A 7,307-nucleotide genomic window follows, 5' to 3' on the forward strand; every position below is an offset into this window, starting at 1 on the left:
TCCTGTCACGGCTCTCTGCCGTGACAGGGGAGGGGCTGGATTCGGACGGGGGAGGGACGGGGGAGGGGGCGGGTACAGCTGCCTCTGCCTCTAGATAGGCAGAGCCAGCTGTCACTCACGCAGCTGGGCGGATCCAGACATAATGTCGGGATCCTCTTCAGCTGCGGCGTCTCAGTATACCGCGAGCATTAGCTCGCGGTATACTGCGGCTTCTCAGTATACCGCAAGCTGTAGCTCGCGGCATACTGAGCTTATTGTGGACACATGTCTACACTGAGTGGCCAGTTTATTATGACCAACTGACGTTTGTAGGCAAATTAGCTATAATTTTGCGCTGAAGTTGCTAGAGGGCCAGACCATTATAAATAGGGAAGCAGGTTGTTTACCACGACAGTAGAAGTGATTTTTTTTCTGAAGATATGGGTAAACAACGCGATTTAACAGCCTTTGAACATGGGATGATTTTTGGCGCGAGCCATGGAGCGAGTATCAGCAAAACAGCAGAATTCGTTAAATGTTCAAGAGGGGCTCATTGTTAAAGTGTTTAAAGACTGGACTGTCAGCCGAAAATCTGGGCCTGAGCAATACATCAGTGAATATTATATCTCACTTGATACTTACTTTCAATTTTTTTATATTATATAAATGGAGAGGCATTTTGCTGGAAGTCAAGTTGCTTCATATATGTGGTAGCAGCTCTGCAATGGTGCAATAAGAGATTTACAGTGTTCAGTCAATTCTGTCTAAGGCAATTCTGCAACAGACTTATGTAGACCTTACTGACAGTTACATGGAACTGTTGCCAGGTGTGTTATTTGTTGTAAGTCTATTTGTGTCTATTTTAAAGTAGAATCCCAACCATTTCATAGTTTTGCATAGAGTGTGGAGGACCTGTGTATAACTTCTATCATGTGTTTTTCTTTCTGTCCTGGTGACACAACAGAAAGTAAGTATAAATCTCTCGAAGATGACTATAGACAGCAACACAAACCTCAGAAAGTTTCTAACCCCAGTCTATCCAAAACTAAATAAGAAACCATTCAGGTTTGCTTTAACCCTTTCCCTGCCAATGACGTAAGGCATATGGCGGAAAACAACTGTTTCCAGCTGGTCAGCTCAGTACGCCTTACGTCACTGGGATTCAGCCTTCTGCTATAAGCTCATGGTTGCTTCATAGACCATAAGCTTATACAGGTGAAACTCGAATAATTAGAATATCATGCAAAAGTAATGGCAGTAGTTGCTGCAAAAGGGGCCCAAACCAAGTACTCAGTACATATGCATGCTTGTACTTTTCAGAGGTCCGATATTGTTCTATGTACAATCCTTGTTTTATTGATTGCATGTAATATTCTCATTTTCTGAGATTGTGGATTTGGGGTTCTTGGGGTTTTCATGAGCTGTAAGCCATAATCATCACAATTATGACAAATCACGGCTTGAACTATCTTGCTTTGCATGTAATGAGTCTATCTCATATATTAGTTTCACCTTTTAAATTGCATTAATGAAATAAATTAACTTTGCACGATATTCTAATTATTCGAGTTTCACCTGTATCTGAAGAGTCCTATTGATGATACCCTGTAAATGAATATCTGTCATCACACACACACACACACACACCATAACATACACCATATTATGTGCCTGATTTTCCTCTTTATTTTTTACTTTTTAAAACATTAATTTAGCTGCATGGCAGCGCATGACAAAGCCTTGAGACGCATTGCTTTGCATTGTAATAGGATGTGTTAAAATTAAACGTATGCCTGCATCATTTTATCTCAACACACATCAACACAGCGCACGAACAGCACTGCAGATCAGATGTTACCAAAACACAGATTTTTCACATAAGTGTCTTATTTGCAGTTTTGTGTACCTTCTTTTTTTGCTGTTTTGCAAAGAGGCACGATATAAATTTACAGATATTTGTTATTTATTAACTCAGTACAGTTTTATCCTTTAGATTTAGTAGGAATCTTGTAAATTATGGGGGTAAATAATGACTTAAGTGTATTTTTAGAGAAAATATTGGTTTCATAAACATTTGTGCAACTGTCGCGGGACTGTTGCGGGACCTACAAAATTAGTAGCATCATATTTTTATTTTCCTGGGCCTGTGCTTTCAGAAAATGTTGATTTGGGTTTTTTTTTACAAACTCTAAAAGGTACAGTTAAAAACTGAAAAAAAAGGTGAACAATTGCAAAAATGGTTTGGCCAGCTGAGGTTAAAAGTGTTGGGCAGGGCTTTGCAGTGAGAGGGTTAAAGAGTATCAAAAGCCAAAACTTTTTTTGTTTGTTTTTGTTTTGGACAGGTGGGGGAGAGTTAGAACTCATGTCAGGTTTCTATTATTGCCTGTGTCCCCACAGGGAGACTCACTTTCTCTGTCTGTCCTGGTGACCACTGTCACTGGGAGAGAAAATGAAGGAGTATTCAAAATCAAGTTTAATTAAATAATTAGAAAAACACCAAAAATGTTTTTAAAGTCTCCCTGCCCTTACATGCAGGCACATATGAATGCAAATACACATCAGGTGCACCTACATGGGAAAACAATGATTGTGCAAACATGTGGTACACACCAGAGTGAAAGCAATAATTCTAGCGCCATCATTCACTGTTAACTCTAAATTGATGACCTGTAAATGCTTTTAAATCGTCGCCTATGGACAATTGTGGGTACTGCCATCTTAAAAAAAAATTTAACTGACCATATTTTATTCTACAGGGTGTCTGTTTCCAGAAGATAATAATGGGGGGTTTAAAGTAATCTACGAGCCTAAAATGTGCAATTTAAAATGTGTGGAATAAAGACTCTGGAGACTCAAACCAAAGGTGAACATAGGGGTCAATTCACTAAAAGTAGTATCAAAATTCACATTTTATTGCTACAAAACAATGTTAAAAACATCTAAAAATAGACTCTGCAGGTTCCTGCACTAATCTCGGATCAAATTGTAGACTTAATAAATTTACAAAATAAAAATAATAACAATATATATTAGGAATGCACCGCTATATCGGCCGAAAATTGCACTTTTGGCAAAATGCCAAAAGTGCCATATTCTTGCGAAAAAGCGGTGCATCCAGTGGCGTAACAATCACCATAGCGACCCAGGCGGCCGCTGTGGGGCCCGGGGCACAGGGGGGCGGGTTGTCACCGACTCATAGACACTGCTGAGTCGTTGACAACCAGCAGCTTCAGAGGAGGTGGCTGGGCCCGTCGTCGGCAGCAATGGAGGAGGCGGGGCCCAGTGATTGAGTGATCGAGTAAGCGGGGCTTAGCGATGGGGGGGGGGGCAAGGCCCCAGTGATGAAGGAGGCGGGGCCCGCAAGCGATCCTGGAGGAGAAGGAGGCGAACAGAGGATCGGAGCAGACAGGTAAGAGGGCTTGACCGCCCACCTGAGACCCTGCAGAGCCCACCATAGAGATGGGCTGTGTGGGACCTCAGGTGGGCTTAACTAGAAATCACAGGGCCCCATACATACATTTTGCTATGGGGCCCTGTGATTTCTAGTTACGCCCCTGGGTGCATCCATTCTTTCTCTCCTCCCAGCTGGGCACTGCTCTGTGTCCCAGCGGGGAGGAGAGAAACTGGAACAGGAGGCTGAGGTCTCCTCCCGCACTGCCCCACCCAGCCGATCCAGGCTGGAGAGCGGTGGTGTGGGAGGAGACAGCTGTCATTGCTGTCACAGGAGGCTGAGCTCTCCTCCCACACCACTCCGCCCAGCCTCCTGTGACAGCGTGTAAGGAAGGATAGCAAGTACAAACACTTAGTGATCAGTGATTGCTGAGTGTTTGTAAATAATTGCGGACATAGTATGTTTACTATATATGAATGAAAAGTGATCTACAACACTTCCTGTTCCTTCATGATTCTGGATATAGTAAACATATTATATCCACATGTTATGAATGAACAGAAACACTCAGCATAGAGGATTCCTGTTCATTTATAACAGTGGCTGCAGAAAAAGAGATTGAGGACTCTGTGTCCTCAATCTCTTTTTCTATTTTAAAAGGGAAATATCAGGGGTCTGTTTAGACCCCTAATATTTCTCCAAAGCTCCTAAAAGTAAAGTAAAAAATACAAATATTTAATAAAAATGAATACATGAATAAAAATATAAAAAAATGTAAAAAGTTTATAAAAATTCAATATTTGAAAAAATTATAAAAAACATTTTCGGTTTCGGCCTGACATTTTTTTTGATTTGGATTTTGTTTTCGGGTTTTAAATTTTCATTTCGGTGCACCTCTAATATATATAGTTTTTAATCAAGATTAGTAGCAATCAGTGGCAATAAAACATGATTTTTAATTTGTATTTTTGCATATCTATCATGCATATCCTTTCATGTCTGGGGTGTCTTTTATTTTATACTATAGAGAATAAATCAGGAGGAGTTGAACACACAAACCTTGGCAGGAACACCCAGAAATCCTAGGTGGACCAGTAGAGATTTTGGAAATATGGAGGGGGATCTCTCTGTTGGAGTATTCAAGACATTAAGGAGGAATGAGCCGAACAGCCTCCACCTATAGCTAAAATATGAATTGAGGTTAGAGAAACAGGCATTCAGTCAGATAAATAGAGCAAAAAAATTCAATTTTCCCTTTCCCATCCTGTTATAGAAAGTCCGTACAATGTCTAAATACAACTACAATAATATAGCAAGGCACCTCTTACTGGTTAAACCTTTTTACAGGAAACCTTTTTACATAAGAACATTTTCCAAGGAAAAATACCCAAGCGTTTTTCCCTTTGAACCTAAAGTTTATCTTTACCTTGAATACAAACCTATATATAACAATATGTAATGAAATGTTTCAGATCATTCATATTGTATAACATTGAACAGCTATAAGGGTGATATTCTTCTTTTTTTTTTCCTACTCTGTCCCCACTGGGGAGATTCACCTTCTCTTTTTGTCCTGAAATAAAAATCTAAATGTTGAGCTGTCATAGGAACAGGAATAGAGATAAATAAATCAATTTTTTAACAGGTTTGTTCAATGTATTTTCTAACATCTTTACTGCTACTTGTTTTTATTTCCCTTTTTTTAGCTTCATGTCATCATATTTAACCTTTTTTTTAAAGAAGCTACATGTATTGTTTCAGAAGAAACCATAAGTTTAGACCTGTTCCAAGAATAACATATTATTTAATACTATAAGTTTGGTTACTCTTCCGTTGAGCATTAAAATACATCCTACTGGTAATATGTCATATTTTTCCCTTCTTTTTTAGAAGGGTACCATCATATACAAATGGAAAATCTATCTGAGAGCACAGAACAAACCAGCCAGATTTAAAGCATTATCTCTAAAGTGGGAAGCTTTTGAAGCAGTTTAAAGTGCTTAGAAAAGGAAGCCTGGCATCTAGTGGCCATTTAGATCATGTCCCTGCTGTGCACAAAATTCTACATGAGGCTATAAAGCAATACACTTTGTAAACTCTTCTGTTACTGAAGGCAGGGGCTGACTGGCAACTTTTAGCCCAGGCGGCAAGTACAACCCAGAGGCCCATGGTGCAGCAACTTGATCCCCCTCCCGCTCTCCCTCTTCCCCGCCCCTGTCTGCCACTTTTGCCATTCATGTAACAGCGTGAATGTATCTATCGGTTTAGGAAATGTAAAGCACACTGGTAGTAGAGAGATGCCTCGTCAGGGCTCTGCGCGTGCTTGGCTGCTGCGACCCTGGTAGCTCTGCCACTTACTCAGAAATACATTGCACAGCATTGCAGAATGGCATTGGCTATAGAGAACTACAATTCCACGCAATACATTACACAACAATGCAGAATACCATCAAAGCATGAGGCGGGTAAGAGGTGCAGCGTCTGGAACGTTGATCATCGATTATAATCGACTTAGTCGATTAGTTGTTGCAGCCCTACATTCATCCCCGATTTCTGGGGACAGTCCCCGGATTGAGGAGACCGTTCCCTGACAAATTATGTCCCTGGGAACATAAAATAAACCAATTTTTTTCTTTTTAATACTCACTTGAATCCTCGATCCACCGACAAGCGGAGCCTCCCGTCTCCCATGCTGTTAGAAGCTGCATACAGCATGTGCTGGTTACTACTTAAACCGGCGCGCTGTGTGCAGCTTCTGAGAAGATACGCTATTAGTTTGGAGAAGACAGGAGAAGTGAACCCTTTAGTGAATAACCCTGCCAGTGTATGGCCAGTCTTGGGCAGGATGTTTTCTTTAACCATTCCAAAATGGAGCACAGGTTCATTGTAAACCAATAGTGTCTTGTATCTCTCAGGCTCATGCCAAGCTTTCTGCACTTCAATATTCAGATGCAAACACTGGGAAAAAAGCCAGCATCAATAAAATTCTGAAATATCAGTTTTGGTTGTGTATATAGGTATTTGTGAACTTGCAATACACAGGCAGATAGTTTTCCTTCTTGGTTGCGGGTGAATCAATCTGCAACAGACTAGCACCTGTGATGATAGGCAAATGTGACAGATATGGAAGTTGATTGCCTATATCATTTTGGTAAATATGTGAAAAATCGTATTAGTGATGAATGCACTCACAAATGCAGCCCTAAATCAACACATCACAAAGAGAAAGAAGGTAGGCAGAAGACAAAGGACTAATCACCAGTATTGATGTAGACTCCCTGCAGCTTATATATCCCCATTACTGGCTTACTGTGCCTTGTGCTGCACTGTGACTGTGTGGGGGCAGCAGCTTTGTAGAGGGAAAGCTTGGCTTCCTCATGTCAGAGCCTCCAGCAAGGAGAACAGTGAGACATATACAGGTGAAACTTGAATAATTAGAATATCGTGCAAAGTTCATTTATTTCACTAATGCAACTTAAAAGGTGGAACTAATATATGAGATAGACTCATTACATGCAAAGCAAGATAGTTCAAGCCGTGATTTGTCATAATTGTGATGATTATGGCTTACAGCTCATGAAAACCCCAAGAACCCCAAATCCACAACCTCAAAAAAGTAGAAGATTACATGCATTCAATAAAACAAGGATTGTACATAGAACAATATCGGACCTCTGAAAAGTACAAGCATGCATATGTACTCAGTACTTGGTTTGGGCCCCTTTTGCAGCACTTACTGCAATTACTTTTGCACGATATTCTAATTATTCGAGTTTCACCTGTATATATTATTGACATCACCAAATCTCACTACAAACTTCCTGAGACTAGAAGTCAGAGGCAGCAATGCCTTAGATCTCTCACTGCAGATATACAGCTATAAGGGCTTGGGCACAGAAATGTCTAGGCACACTCACATACCATAAAGTGCACTGCT

Source organism: Nanorana parkeri, unplaced genomic scaffold (genome assembly GCF_000935625.1).
Source record: "Nanorana parkeri isolate BGI_ZX_2015 unplaced genomic scaffold, ASM93562v1 scaffold844, whole genome shotgun sequence".
Taxonomy (NCBI): domain Eukaryota; kingdom Metazoa; phylum Chordata; class Amphibia; order Anura; family Dicroglossidae; genus Nanorana; species Nanorana parkeri.